The following is a 16,490-nucleotide window of genomic DNA, read 5'->3' as shown; positions in this document are numbered from 1 at the left end:
TTATTTAAGGGCACATGAAGTATGAATTGGGGGTTCACTCCAGTGCCAAGTGAACAGGTGCCTCCTCTCCAGCTCACAAGTGGTTCTCAGCTATGCCACCTCCAGCATTGCCCAAGAGGTGTCAAAGCCAGAACAGAAACTGGACAACCCTCACACCTGGTGCTTGGCTCTGCTTGGGACAGGCTGACAAAGCCGGGTAAGCTTCCACGATGGCTGCCTGCTCAATAGCAGGTTTATGGCTCCATATGCCACGGCTGTCAACTTGGCACTCTTCGTAGGTACTCCAGTTATTCACACAAAGGAATACTGCATTTCAGTTGCTGAAGATGGAAGGAGAGTGCTTTCCTGCTTAAATTTCACTTCTGAGGACAGATTTCCTCCCACAGAAAATGAATGGCACAGCATAAGAAAGACGAATCTACATGACAGATAAAAACACTAGGTGGCTAGAGTTTAAAAAATGCAGCTTGATATGGAGAGTTGCTCTTCCCTCTTTTGTGAGGTAGCTTGACAGTGAGTGAGAAAGAGCACTATGAAAGCCTAGATGTTGAAAATTATTATTTGGATTTCCCAAATTCTACTTCTTCACACAACAGATGTTCCTAATACCTGGCACTGCTTTTTCTGATTTGCCATTTTGAAGAATGAATGCTGTCTCACACATAAAAGCATCCTCTCTGTTCAGAGTTTATTTTGCTACAATCATTTTACAACTAATCATACCTCTAGAGAACAATGGCACGATAGAACAGTATTCCTGATGGGTGATATTTTATTACTAACATATGTTTTCATCGCGTAACCAACACTATTACTTCTGCTATAAATGTTTATTAACGTCCTTTCATTTGAAACTATGTCTGAGACAGATTCCATATTTTGCTTTTAAATTATCACATAATTGATTGCCCTGGTAATCAGTGCCCAATGAAGGGTAAAAAAAGATATTATGCATTCGTGCTGACCTTTAAAATGCAAGGCAACAGATTTCACATCTAATTTTCCAGTTCCAACTATAAAGCAGTCTATCTCCTAAAATATCACTCCATTCCTAAAATCTTAAAATTATCAAGTGAATTTACAAGCAACAAAGCAGACAATAACAATCACAAAACACCCTTATCATCAGTTGAAATATACCCCAAAGCATTATTATAAATTAGAGGTAAAAAACAGGCTATTTGACTTACTGTTTTTACCCCCCATTCAGAAGTCAGGATATCTACAAAAGAAAAACACAAAGAGTTGCAGGTGTTGGAATGGCTACTGAAGTTCTCAGTTCACTGCTAAGAAAAGGAGCAAAACCCAAGACCAGCACTTATCTCTCAGAATCACATGCCTCCTATAGTTATCAGGGTCAAAAAGGCACCTTGCTACAGTTTACATAGGTGAAAGCTCCTGAACAAGCAGTTCTAAGTCACATTGAAAACAAAATGCCACTTCAAAGAGGCCAAATCAATGTATTCTTACCTTTAGAGGACAAAATCTGGCAAAGTCAATCACTGTTTCAAATAACTTGTATTAATATGCACATATCAAGATCATTCAATGTTGCATTGAAACAAAGGAAAGCAAACACCTGCCTCACTGGTTTTCTACAGGAAAATCCCCAGCAAACATACTCCTCCCTCTACAGTCAGTTCCAAATGCCCACTGCCATGATCAAGAAAAAACAAGAACAGAAATAAGATACTTCATTTATTACAGATTCTTCTTTTAAGAATTACTTTAGTGTCCATAAAACCAGAAGCATTTGTAAAACTCTAGCTCACCCTCAAAGGCCTGACAGTCAAAAGTGAGATTTAAAGGCAAGAAAAGAACACAGATCATAGAAGAAACAATAATAAAAGTGAGAAAAGGACTAGGAGGAAATGGATTAAAACCTTACCAGTCTTAAAAGTGACTACCCGAGGACATCTGTATTTTAAACAAGACTTGATGAGACTTTCACTGTTACTGTTGCCACCTCCATACGTTGCTGCAGTGCTCAGCAGTAGGATCTTGCTTCCTTTTCACTGATAGGAATTTCTCACTAGGAGTGGGATCAGAACATGATCTACAAGTAGCAGAATAGACCACATGCATGCCATTATATTTAATCGCACTGATTAATTAAGAAGTGTATTCATGTCCAAAAAAAGTCCACCTAATGGTGAACAAACAGAAAAATACAAAAGTATTTAGCCACTCAAAGGAAAAAACAGCATAAATATTTAGAATTTATGTTTCCAAGTTCAGAATAGCTTATTATCAGGCAATTACTATATCCATTTCTCTCTTTAGCAGTCAGAGACCAACACAAGTTGCTAAGTCTTCACACTCAGCTGCATACCTTTTTGGTTGGAGAGAACCTCTGGAATTTTGCTGGCGAAATAAGGAATTCTCACTGAATGCTATCAGACATAACGGATCTAGCCCTAAACCATCCTTTCTCAGTGCTCTCATCAACGGGTTTTGGTTTGTTTTTTTTTCTCCCACTAAATTAACAGAATTTACATCAATCTACTAAAGATTATTTTTGACAAAACAGCATTTCAACCAAAATGCCAGTTTTTCAAAACTAGAAATATGGGAAAACATGCTCCAGCTCTGATGAAATATTTGCCAAGAGCTGCTTTTCAGACCCATAAAATTCAAGATCAGAACAAACCAGAAAGAAAGATCCAGCTCTTCAAAACATTATCCAGGCAAGGCACTCATGCAGCAAACCACAGCTTGAGTCTTTTGAGGAGTGCTGTGGCCACCTATTTTTGGCCTATTCCCAAATCTCTCATGACTTAAAAACCTTGCTTCCTTCTCACTGTGTATAGAACCAGACTGGGGCCTCAAACACAGGATGGAAAACCCAGTTCCCTCTCATCTGCAATGACATGTCTTTGGCAGATTAAGCCCTCACGGAAGAGGGCTGCTACATGCTGCATCTCCTCAAGCTCCGCTTGGACAATGCTCCTTCCATGCTCTACTAAGAAGAGATCAGATCAAAAATGTCTCTGGTCTACAGTTAAATTTGCTGTTTCTAGTCATTTGATTTGACAGCTTAAGCCACTATTGACAGAAATGAACAGTGACACAACCACCATTTCCACGCAAGGTCCAGCATGTGATAAACTTAACTATTAAATACAAGTTCAAGGGTAAAGTTTCATCTATATGTCATAGGCAAAATGTGCTCTGGCAAAATACAGACTTGAGGATGGTATCACACCACCCACAAAACTCAAAAAAACCCAACCTGTTTACTTTCTATCACTTATCAAGGATAACATTTCACATGCTGCACCGACACAGCTCCCAACCTCATTTTTCTCTTTCAAAATGCAATTAATTTCTTGAAAGGTATATTTGAAATATTTCTTATAAAGGTCTACTTGGAAATTAACAGATTTTTGGAAACTATGAAGATAGATGATCAAAAAATATGTCTGCATTCAGCAAGGTCCTTATTAAGTATGTGTGTAACTAGAAAAAAAAACCCTTAAGTTTATTTAAAACCATGCGAATAATAACGAATGATCAGACCTACTATTATCATACTAAATAAAAACAAACAAAAAAATGATGTGGGATTGCATGGTTTAGGCTTTATGCTTTGGCTTTGTCTCCTTACTCGTTTGCTTTCTTAAGTCTCCTTTTTGATAGCCACCCAACACCAGGTTTACAATAAGTACATGCTGCTCTGACTAGCTCTGATTTTGGAAGTTTCCATATTCCAGTCTGAACTTTGTATTAGAGGCTTTGTGGCCAGAGCAGAGTCAGGCATTCAGCAAACTATATTGTGTTTTGAACACGTTTTTCATTCTCCTAACAGGTCCTCCTGTTATTTTTCAAGTCTCTTTGCACACAAAAAGAAGGGGAGCTGAGGCAAACAAGGGAAGAAAAGAGTCCATTTGAAAAAATTACACTGCTAGATTACAAGAGTTGAAAGCTGGTATGTAACTTTGCTCCGGGTGATCAAACTGCTAATCAGGAATGCTGTCGGGAACAGAATGGAATTCCAAATAAATTAGCCATGTCCAAGAAGCCAATACAACACAGGATTAAGGCTCACAAAGAAAACAAATTTATTCAGCCTACTTTATCAGAATTCTTAATAACGTGTACTAGTTTTTCTCATCGCAGGCTGAGCTCTTCCACTGGAATAATGTGGAGAAGGAAAAATGAGTCACACTTCATAAATCTCCTACTTGTACAGACACCTAAAAATGTTATATAGCGCGAGACACACAATACCTTTATATAGAGATACATATGCACACCAGAGCTGCACGAGAAATGCGCATATTTATATCTCCAAATTTATTAACAAGGCACCTGACTGAAGAAAAGACACTACACAGTTGTGTGAAAATCCACAAAGTTGAAGAAAAAAGATTAGAACTGTATTTATTGCCACAACAAAACAAGCTTTGACACCATAGTACATAAACCATTGAATTAAATCACCAACTATGAAAATAAATCTCTCTCCTGCCTGAGCATCACTTTTTTATTAAGAATCAAGAGAAAAAAATGCCCACACAGTGCAGTGAGAAATACTATAGAAAAGGTACTGTCTGCAACTCAAATGCATATTCTATTTTGGCCACTGACAGCACCTCAAAGAAACATTTCAGAATGGTTTGTGCCAAAATCACAAGAACACTGAAATATGGGCTTCAGTTTTTGATTTTCCTTGAATTGGGATTTTAACCTTTATCAGACTGGTCCTTCTTATTGACAAAATAGAAATGCCAATGGGCTTTTTATCTATACAGGAAATTGAAGACAGAACTAGGTTTTTTGGAGCAGTTTTGTAAAAATCAAAAAATAAGTATTTGAAGGTTGGACTAGATGAGCTTTGAAGTTCCCTTCCAACCCAAACCATTCTGTGTTTCTATGGTTCTATTAAAAAAAAAAAAAGAAAAAAGGAGATAAAGTATTCACAGAAAGTGCTTCATGCAGAATCTAGGCACATTCTGAAAAAACAAACAAAAAAAAAAAAACAAAAAAAAAAACACTAAAAAAACAACAAACCAACCCAAACAGGTAAGTCATAAACATATTCTAAATTTCAAGCCATGTATTATCTAGTACACTTATTCACTGCAAGAGACTGAAAACCCCTTGCATGTCCATGCCTCTGCCATCTTACCTTGCAAATCCATGCATGTGCACACATGGATTTCCTGTAATAAAATTCATCAAGTAAACCACAAGTTGAACATGAGTGTTTAGGATTAATTTATCTGGTGGTTTCCAGACATGGCATTGCCCTGCTTTCCTGATGACCAAACTGCAAAACCAATTTGATATACATGGTTAGGTTGTCAGGTATTTTCTAAAGGCATTGTTGTCCCAGAGAAGGGGGACTCCTCTTGAGACACCACTTGCGTCCCCTCCCTTTCCCATACTGAAACAACCTAAAAATTATTTACTGTCATACATCATAATCATAGAATGGTTTGGGTTGGAAGGGTCCTTAAAGCTCATCCAGTTCCAACCCCTTGTCGTGCGCAGGGACGCCTTCCACTAGACCAAGTTGCTCCAAGCTCTGTCCAACCTGGACTTGAACACTGTCAGGAAAGCTTCTCTGGGCAGCCTGTGCCAGCGCCTTACCAACCTCACAGTGAAGAATTTCTGACTAAAATCTCATCTCAATCTCCCCTCTGTCAGGTTAAAGCCATTCCTCCCCTTGTCCTGTCACTACATGCCCTTGCCAAAAGTACCCCATCACTGTATTTACTGTCTTACTCAAGCACAAAAGTACATACTTCTACCAAGTGTGACTTAGGGTAAGATATTTTTTTTGCCTCACTGTAAGAAGATAATTGGACAAATGGAAAGAAAAGCACGTACCCCTCAAATCACCTTCTCTGGAAATGCACCTTCAGCGAGTGAGGGTCAAATGATGCTGCACCATCAAGGCGTGTGACTGGAAGGGTTCTTTCCATTACAGGCACATAAATAACCACTGGATTTGAGTGAAATATTTTAGGGGGAAATATAAATTATGTTGTTTTCTCAGGAAAAGAAACAAGAAAGCAACAAGCACAAACAAAATTTTCCATGAAGCCCAAGGTAAAGTGTTCATTCTAATTTTCAAGTCTCTTTAAATAGGAAATAGATTCATGTTATTAACTACTGAAAGAAATGTTTTGATCTTCAGAGCAGCAGAAAAGACATTTTTCCAGCTAAGCTTTGGTATACATACATAAATAGATTCAAATCACTGGAGATGGCAATAGAGGCAAATGAACTAAAAAAATGTTTAAATGGTCTAAAAGACATTACCCTGATCTACCTTGATGTGCCAAACAGTGCTGTATAAACCTGCATTAACTGCCGATTCATGCGCTCAACATAAGCATACATGCAAGTGCTTGGAGAACTGGAGTGGATTTCTGCATTTCCAGGCTATAGACACTGGATTTGTGATGGAAGAAAGGAGGATGCTCACTGGCAATGAGCAGCGCTGCTCCACTCCTCGCTCTTGGCTGACCGTGGTCTGGGTTACCACATGAAATCTTTGACTCGCCAAAACCATGTCATAAATTGTAGTTTGATCAGCAAGTGCAATCCTTTTGTACCCTAAAACCAGGATGCTTGGATTGCATTGGAGATTTGGGGGTTTCTTCTTTTAAAAACCACTGAAAATAAAGCAAGGAGGTGAAAGGTAACTGTATCACTTCACAGACACAAGCTACCCTCTGATTACAACTACTTAAGATATTCAGCCTTAAAACAATAGCTTTTTTTAATCAATGAACTCAGACGGCATTCACAGCTATTTGCGATGACAAATGCCCTTTGAAAGAGTTAATAGGCAAAGGTTTGTCCTGGCAATGAATAGGGCTACCTTTAATTGATCCAAGAGCCTTAGAGAGCCGTCTTCTAGCATGATGATGTATTTGGGTTGCAAATAGGCCAAAAAAAAGCATAAAGAAAATCTGTAAGACCATGAGACCTTTCATTTTTTCGTTTGCAGGGAGGGAAGGGGAGGAGGGAACTGCTGGGGAAAATGAGAGAACTAAGCTGGGATTATCTTTGTGCTCTGGCACTTAAAACAGATAAAACGACAGAAAATTTGAGGAAAAAAGAGAGGAAGTGATCAGCCCATATTTCTAAGAACAGACGTCAGGATCCAAGAAAACATATAGAACAAGGCTTTTCTTCAGACAAATAATTAAATAAATAAAGAGGAGATGACCTAATGGAATAAAGAAACATTGATTAAAGAAATACCCCAAGGGAGAAAGTTATTCCATCAGCTTTAACAAACACTGCATAGCCCTACACTCCCTCTAAACTTCTTAAGTGAGGAGCACGGGGAAATCTGTAGAAGAGGCAGTCACATGGATCCATTTATAGTTTTTCCCCTCAGTCTTTGTTCAGCTTTTACATGGTCTTATTCAAGATGCACAGGAAATTTGTACACAAGAAATGGCTCACAACATTAAACACGATGAGTTAGAAGGAAGCATTCTTTCCTAAACAGCCAAAGAAGAAACAAAAGTCCATATTTAGAAGCGATATAAAATCCATTTAGTCATATTTTTTCTTTATGAGACTTATTAAACACTAATATTACTGAATAATTATAAATAAATTAATTTAGTCATACTTTAACTAGTTTTTCATCACAAACTCAATTTTGGCAGCATCCCTCATTTAGCAATAGCTAAACTGATTTTCTTGAACTTTCACAGGTGCAAACATTATGCCAAGGTAGAATTTTTCTGGAAAGTCTGAGGCAAATCAGACAAGGAAACTCCTAGACTAAAAGACTATTTTAAAATGGAATTAATGTGTAAACATATTATCAGTAACGCGGGGGGGGGGGAATCAAATAGAAAGATGCTGGAGTCTGACATTTTCTTAGAAGACAGATGTGGGAGGAGCTAGGAAAAAAGTTGACACTGCTCCTTGAAAATAAAAAAGCAGAACAATAAAATATACTGCTCCAATGTATGCATCCAGATGCATAAGGAGAGCTAAGTCAAGTCTACTCTCAATTCACAACAGGGAAGAGAGAAACTGTTCTCAAATTCTCCTCATACAGTTCAGCCCACAGCCGTGAACAAGTCCTCTTCCAGAAGGAACACAGTCTTCATTGCAGGTCTCGGCAAAAATGAAGAACAACTGAACTTGCCTCTCTAGGACATTTTTTTAACATTACTCCAAGCAACACAGAATTATAACTATACCGCAGTAAGCACCGGGTGCAGCTTCCAAAACAAAGCCTCACTTCAAGGCACAAACATCAGCAGGTGAGCGGGAGAACCAGGACACGTGGACAGTGGCAAGAAACTAAGGAAAGTCCAGCTGGACTTGTTTACTTCTCCATAAAGACACTCCAAATATTGTGCAGTGGTTTTAGTTGTTTTAAGGAAAAAAAAACAGTAATTTTGAAAGAAAGAAGTGATAATTTTGAGGAAGTCTGCTCCTTGTTCTATTCACTTCCAATTCACACTGTTAGAATCTTCCTTTGTGTCCTGGGTTCAGCAGTAGCAGTCATTTTTCCCCTTGGTAGCTGGTGCGGTGCTGTGTTTTGACTTTCGGCTCAGGAGCAGAGCTGATAACAATGATGTTTTGGTTTGGCCAAGGACTTTGTGAGCCTCATGCACTGCCAGGGAGGAGGGGAAGCTGGGAGGAATCAGAGACAGGACACTTGACCCCAGCTAGACAAAGAGGTATTCCATACCACAGCACGTCATGCCCAGGATGTAACTGGGAGTTAGCCGGAAGGGCTGGGAGACTGCGGGGTTGAAGGAGGTATCGGTCGGTGCTTGGTCAGGCTGGGGGGGGGGGCAAGTTATCGGTCGGCTGGTGGTGAGGTGTTGTATTCTCTTCCCTTGTTATTTCCTTTATCATTGTTATTATTGGTGGTAGCAGCAGTGATTTGTGTTATACCTTAGTTACTAAACTGTTCTTACCTCAACCCGTGGGAGTTGCATTCTTTTCAATTCTCTTCTCCATCCCTCCGGGAGTAGGGGGAGGGCAAGAAGTTGGGGGGGGGGGGGAGTGAGTGAACGAGTTGTCTGGTTTGGTTTAAACCACAACACTTTGTAATTCAAAGCCAAAATATTTCCTCCCACAGTATCAGGTTAAGTATAAACTGTAGCTACCATGAGTTTTCAAAAAGAATAATGAGTACAATTCGGATGTCTTTAAAGGACATCAAGTTCTTGAGGAACACTTAAAAAATCAACTGTGTTTCGTGCACAGGACTCCAGAGAGATTACCCATCCCACTATCCCCAAGCATGGTGAAGCACCACTGTTTTACGATACAGAAGACAACCACAGCACAAAATAACCATGTCCAATAGCTCACTATTAGACATAAAAGCCCCAAATTATCTCAACTCTGTTATTATGCTTCCAGGTGGTAGTTCTCAGGGAACGCAACCAGGATTCCCTCATGAGGATAGAGCCATCAAAGCTGCAGACAAATTAACCCCATCAAGGCTCATGTGACAGCTAAGACTTGGACGGGACTTAAAGCAACCTGTTCTAGTGGAAGGTGTCGCTGCCTGTGGCAGGAGGTTGGAACTGGATAAGCTTTAAGGTCCCTTTCAACACAAACCAGTCTGGGATTCTATGATGATTTGATGTGTAAAAGAGAACTCTTAATGTCTCATCTCAATCTTCCCTCTGTCAGTTTAAAGCCATTTCCTCTTGTCCTGTCCCTACACATTCTTATCAAAAGTCCTTCTGACTGTGATTGTCATTTGGTTTTACTTTGTGAATCCCTCTACAGGCTCAACCTGACCACCAGTGCCAAAACTGCAAGAATCCAATGGATAGGAGCTTACCTTTCACTGACCAGACACTGCACAGATAAGGAACTGAGATGCAGAAAGCCTGAATAGAAATTAACCCAGATTTTCCAAGCAGCATCTATTTCACAGTTGCCTTATGAAACTAACAGCAACGAGATATTCTCAAAGCTAGTTCATGTTTTACTCTTAAAGGAATATTTCTGTACTTGGTTGATCTTCACCCCTGCATGCAGATGTACACACACACATGGAATAGCTGATACAAAGACTTAACAGTGGGGGAAGCTGATGCAGAGAGAGAAACAGGGTTTTCAGTGCCAGAGACAGACTCAGCTTCAGAGACAAGAGCAAAACCCATTATTTGTTTGGTCCTCAGGCTGGTGGTCAGACAAGAGCTTCCCAGGTTCCTTATAAACTGTAATAACCCCCACTAACCTCAACAATTTGTTAAACTAATCTACAGCAAACCATGCTTAAAAGCTAGTTGAGTTTCTTTGCAAAATGTGCTGTTCAACTGAGGTTTAATTACATGCTTATCTCCAGCCCCAGGCCCAAACACAGCACACAAGGAAATGAACCCCACAGTGGTTTGCCAAGGAGGCAGGAGGCATTTTCATGCTGTATCATAAGAAGCAACAGGCACAGATTGAGTTGTGCTTTCAGCTCCGCAAGCATAAATCCTCAGCAACTCCACATTGATGGAAAGCTCACCCCTAGAAGCTCCATGGACTCTCTTCAACTCAGCTGGGATACTAAAAAAGCCAACTTAGATCCTTTTTTTCCTAAAAATCTGTTTCACAACTCAACATCTTTGATGTAAATCTTTTAAAAGACTGAGATGGCATCAAGTCAGGGAAAGGATGGAGGGAAATGTGTTTCCGTCCATGGGGGTTCCCTCCATTAGGAGGAAGGTTAATAGCCCTGGGAATGAGATCAAATTAAGGTTTGTGCCAGTTTCCCCAGGGCTTCCCTTGCCATCACCAGCTTCCCCAGGCTGGGCAGCTCACCTTCATCTTCCTCCCAAAGACAGCCCTTTAACAGAAGCACAACCGCCTGCTGGGGGGGGGGGACGACAAAGAAAATCACAGAATTAACTTGTTCGGTTAAAGTATGAAATAGGCAAAGGGAGGGAGCCTTTGAGTTCTTCACCTTTGCAGAGCTACAGATTTGATGTACATATGACTTAAAAGGTGAGGAGGGAGCAGGAATTTGGCCCTTCCCAACATGTGGATTGCAGTACTGAGGCAAGCAGCAAGACTAAACAAGGCTGGAGTTATCATTCAGAGCACACAGCCCCACAGAGTATGGGAAAGGGATAGAGCAGCCCAAAGAGCTGGCGCCACTAACTGACGAGCAGAGTGCAAGTGATAAAGATTTACTGCAAGAGAGGAGGAAACAGTCCGCTGGCCCGATTAGAGCTGTGAATACCGAGTTGTTCAGGGAGGATTTTGCAGCTGACTGATCACAGGCTGTCGGAGCAGGCCTCGGACAACAGCTGCAAGGCTTGCTGGGCTGCAGAAACAAAGGGCGCCTCGCACGATGCAAAGAAAGAGTTGACAGGCTGTTGTTAGCAGTGGCAAATGTGTGAGGTATGTCACTGTGTGCGAGACAGGGTGGGTTGGGTTGGTTGGTGGGGAAGGAGGAGGGCAAGAAGCACAGGCAGCACTCAAGAAAGGGGGTTAGGGAGCAGGGGGAGGGAGCAGGGACGCAGGCTTGGGCGAAGCATTTCCCTAAAAGCAGGCCAGTGTTTGTAAGGAGGACAATCACAAGGTCTGTTTACTGCTGCCAAGATGAATTAGCCCATCGTCTCATTTATAGGACAAATCTGGTGGCACAGACTATATGGTGCATGGTATTAAAGAGACTAATTAGACAATTCCGGCAAATCTGAATTAAGACCCTTTATTTCTTTGAGAGCTGGAAAGCATTTCTCAGGACTCTAAGTCAGATGGGTTAGGTTTTGTTGGGTTTTTTCTCTCAGTTCTGAGAAGGGATACCTTCTGCAATTCCCTAAGTCTGCTCCAGCATTCTGCTCCGAGTTTCAAGAACAGTTGTTAGGAAGCTGCTGACATTTACATCATATCTAAAAAGGTCCAAACCAAAATCCTGGCTTCTGCAGGAATTCAGCTCCCAGTCCAGGGACAAACACTGCAGCTGGTCCCTCCTGTTACAGTAGGCTAACCCAAAAGCCCACATGTGAGCATACCTGAGCTAAGAGCCTACAGCTGAATTCCCACTCACTCACTCACACAAAACAATCTAGGTTTTTTCAAAAGCTGGCTTCTTAATCAGACACCCACCCCACAAACAGCATCTGTAGCCAGACGCTCTCCCCAAGCAACTCTTTGCTCTCTGGAGCCATGGTCCACTAAACTTGTGAGTGCTGGGTACAAATGTATCAATGAAACTCCAGAGGTGATCCAAGACAGTAGCTGGAGAACAGGAGAACTGACTCTCAGCTCCCTGTTTGGCAAGTTTAGGATGCAGTTCTGGAAATCTGGCAACCTTTTACTCTGATTGTGACAAAAACAAAGTGTTGCAAACACCTCTGAAGCAATGGTGCATGCTGTTTGCACACAACCTCTACATTACAGTGGTCACTATTAAAATGTTTTACAAGCGGTTAAGGTTACCATGGTACTCACAGGATACCAAGAGGAGGGAATACCATGAAAATCACAGAAACATTCAGCCCTGCAAGCTGCAAATATCAGATGTTTCATAGTAATTAGTGACACTTTGTAAAGCACAGGCTTCTCGCTTTTTTATGTATAGATCTACTAGTAACTGGCAAACAGGAGACGCTCAGAAAGTGCGGTGGCCTTTATAGTGCCTGATCAATTATACAAACAATCCCTAATTTGATTTTTCTCTTCTAAATGGTCTCTGGGACCCAGTTAGTCTAGTCCCAATAGGCAGCACTTGATACACTGTAAAGGGAATTCAGAACAAGAGGCATTTCAAGGCTTCTAACACAGCTTCATTCTCCCAAAATATAAAAAAAATAAAATAGAAAAAATAAAAAAAGAGTGTGCAGAGTACTCCATCTAGAGGCAGAAATGCAACCCCAAATTGCCTCTGCTTTGACATGTGTTAACCTCATTCTACCAGGCCTGAGCCCCGGAGAAATAATCAGACATTTCACAGAGGTTCCAAATAGTTCTTCCTCGGTTATTAGGCCATAGATTTTTACTTTTTATTGTTTTAAATACCGAGCTTCCAGCTTGAGTTTCCGCTCACAGTGATGAAGAACACAGGCGCTACTTTTATACGCCTACTAGCAACCGCACTATACTTTAAACTACAAATATTATGTTAGGAACAATTTATAATCCACCATATCCATACGCTCAAAGTTTTCAGCTGAATAAGGGTGGCCAGTGAGGTCAACTGCAAGTAATAATGAAATGCCTGAAGGACTGTTTAGGTAACTGTATTTTTGGATGTAATTAGGCTTGTATCGAAGTCAAAGCAAGGTCTGAATTTGACTTCAGGGGAAGCAGAAACGGCTTGTGGCCTACTTCTGAATCAGAAATTCTCTCTGTAGCTGGGTAATTCAAGATCATTTATGCTTAATATTAGCACATCAGATTTGTTCAGCACAGATATTTGAGAGCAATGTATAAAGCAGACAGAAGCAACTAATTTGCAGGCTCAGAAAAAACCTGAAAAGATAATGCCCAATTAAGAGGTTTTTGTCTTAAAAAAATACAGCAAGCATATCAAACCTTTCCCTCTAATTACATGTTTTCTTTATACAAATGGTTTTCAGCTGACAAGTCCACTGTGATTTTCTTAGCACTGGGTTAGAGTTTGTCTGTAACATTGCAGCTTTCCACTGCACTGTGATTTGTTCTTTGTCTCTCTGGTACAGAGAGGCTGCTTCTGAGGCTGGTGTAACACTTCGGAAAGCAATCAAATTACTTCCTACATTTGCTCTCCTGAAACACCTACGTTTGATCCCCCCCATTCTTCCTGCTCAGCCTCTCAGATGCAAACTTCATAAAGGCAAAGGTTAGAATTTTCTAGACACCACTTTAATTTTTCAAATAGCAATCCAATTACTGAGCAAATTGGCACAAGTGCCTAGTTACATAGTGACTTGGTACTGCCTCCACTCACTGCTGGCAGTAATGAATGTGTTCCCTCTCAGCCCTCCTCATCTATCTGCTCCAGCCTCAGAGCCAACACCAGTGACCACATAAGGAGAGTGCCTGGCAGCTGCAAGGCCAAGGTGCCAAGAGGCAGATTGTATTCTGTAGCAGCAGGATCTGGGACTGTGGCTGGCTTCCTGGCTAGTCTTTTGTAAGGCCTTTTCCATGGCCCCTAGGTTGTCTCTAATGAAGCCTGTAGAAATGCCTGCAGGGAACTGGTACAGAAGTGAGTTAAGTTAAAGGTTTAATTTAGTTTCTAAAGTGAAGTGAATGTATATTGGCCTTCTTTTTCCCTGCTACAATTATACTCCTGCCACATTTATGAGAAAATACAGTATTCAGTCAACAATAGGAGTGCATTCCTGGGTATGTCTGTGCTGCACACTGGGGCAAAGATCCCCAAGCCAGCCTCAATTAACTTAGCTGCAGAACCAGAAGCAATACAGCCATGTTTGCTTGGTATGACACCCAAGCTAATCAACTATGCATGGCAGTAACAGAGCTTTACTACTTCTGGCACCGAAACTAGTATCCCTGTGTGGTAATCTACTACAGAAATGCCAACTCACTTTGAGGTAACCTGAGGGCTCCCTAATCTGATGTTGCTTTGCACTGTTGAAATACATTTAGGACTATTCCAGGAACTGGCAGGAATTTGTTGACCTCTTTACATCATGTGAGAGTGATGAGGCTACAGATGTGGTTACAGTAAACCTGGACTGTTCCTCTTCCATTCCATTCACATTCTTTTATTACACAGAACATCATGGTTACAGAGCATCTTTAAGTAATGTGTTAAGCATCTTGAGCAGCATCTGTCACATGTGCTGCTTTCTAAATTCCTCACTTCCTCCTCCAGGGGCAAAAAGCTGGACAAAGATATCTTACAGTGTTTCTCAAACTTGCATTTGTTGTCTTTTCCATCCCCATTCCCACGAGGAAGTTTGGGTCTTAGCCCATAAGTGGACTTCTTTAGAATATTTAGAAAGCCATTTTTAATCATTTCGGTGCACCAGATAAGAACTTTCTCACACCAGGATATTCCCCCCCTCCCCCCCATCTGGATTTCTTACAATCTCCAAGAAATTAACTTGCTTAAAATAAATGACTACAGGTACCAAAGACTAGAGATGGACTATGATCCCTGTAATACAAACAGGCTTTAGAGAAGGTAAAAACAAAACACAGCTTGCCAGCTATTCCTCTTTTGGAATCGCACCTCAGGCATACCAAGAAGTTACTGGAGAGAATCAGAGTTATTTGTCCAGCAACTTTCTGATGCAGATGGTAGTCCAAGAAATATCCAGGTGGACTCTGAACTGCACACACCAGAGTTTGCTTGCTTGGACTTTACTTTTATAAGTCCAGTTGTTTGTAACTGATGGAACGCTTCTTTCCCCTTTTTATATTTCCTTTCCTAAGCCAAGTATGTTGACAGAGGCACTTAGTGAGAGCTGAGCTGTTACAATTAGATTATACTTGATTAAATTCTCCTTATTTATCATTTGAGAGCTTTATCTGCTGAGCTGCCTTTACTGATGCTCATCTTGCTTGAAATCTGTAGGTAGACAGGAAGCCTAAGATCTTCTAGTGATTTTCTAGATGATAAAACCGAGCTGTAATTCAAGAACCATCAGAAGAACCAGAGAACTTTCTCTTCAAATCTAACCACCCCAGCTCTCAAGACTGACTACACAAGCCAGTAAACACAATGATCAGTTTAACATACCTAACTCTCAGGCTGTCAGGCACTATGAACACACACACTGTGATGCAGCAGTGGGAATATCTGTGGATGCCAGTTTTTCCACTATGCTCTCTGCCTTTGCCACAGTTCTGCATGGGTTACTTTGAGTCATTTTCAGCAAACACTAAATTCTGCACAGACTGTACTGCTAATGTATTTTAAATAGTTATTTAAAACAGTAGGGGCCTTCATGGACAATCTCATTATGTAAACCTACTAATCCAATCTCTAAGAATGGGGTCTGTCTATCAGAGCCTAATAAACTGCTCTGGTGGCTTACAGACAGACACCTTCAGAAACACAAAAAAATACACTTTGGTTAGCAGATTTCAGACTGTGTCCAAGAGATCCCTGGGCATCCTTGGACTGTTTCTAAGGCACCAGGAAAGATAAAGTAACACACAGCATCAGTCAGCTTCATAATATAACATGGTTTCAGCCAGTTTCGTAATATAACAAAGAGGGGTTTGTACCTCCGTGTTTCAGTGATCTCCAAATGAAGGTTAAAAACCTCAGAACTCTAGGCGACATGGCCCTAATGTCATCTTCAATACCTTCTACAGGAGCAGAAAACTGAAGGTGGAAATTGGACCCATAGCCCTGGCTCCAGGCCTGTAGGACACAAGAAAGAGTTATCCAAAATGGTACACAAGCATGTGCTCCACACTAGGCATGTGAATGCCCCAAACGCATAAACGTTCACATGCCAAAGTTAGCAACATTGCTGCAGCCAAGCTGTGCTCAGAGTTAAGCATGCACTTAAGAGCTTTGCTGGACTGCAGCCACTTACAGATGTACCATCAGCACAGAGACATGTAGGCAGAGACTT

The 16,490-nt window shown here is 40.9% G+C and overlaps 1 long non-coding RNA gene across 1 annotated transcript; it reads right to left on the bottom strand.

Moving 5' to 3' along the window:
• Positions 1 to 1,186: 1,186 nt before the first annotated feature.
• On the bottom strand, positions 1,187 to 2,426 carry LOC134157834 (uncharacterized). The gene is made up of 2 exons (XR_009962484.1): positions 1,908 to 2,426; positions 1,187 to 1,222 (listed from the first exon to the last, which is right to left on the bottom strand). It is a non-coding gene; the product is annotated as an uncharacterized LOC134157834 (long non-coding RNA).
• Positions 2,427 to 16,490: the final 14,064 nt, after the last annotated feature.

The sequence above is a fragment of the Pezoporus occidentalis genome, unplaced genomic scaffold (genome assembly GCF_034315485.1).
Source record: "Pezoporus occidentalis ecotype Australia unplaced genomic scaffold, CSIRO_AGI_Poc_V1 ctg121, whole genome shotgun sequence".
Taxonomy (NCBI): domain Eukaryota; kingdom Metazoa; phylum Chordata; class Aves; order Psittaciformes; family Psittacidae; genus Pezoporus; species Pezoporus occidentalis.
The sequence above is the reverse complement of the archived record's forward strand: the minus strand, read 5'-3'. Positions and strand labels throughout refer to the sequence as shown.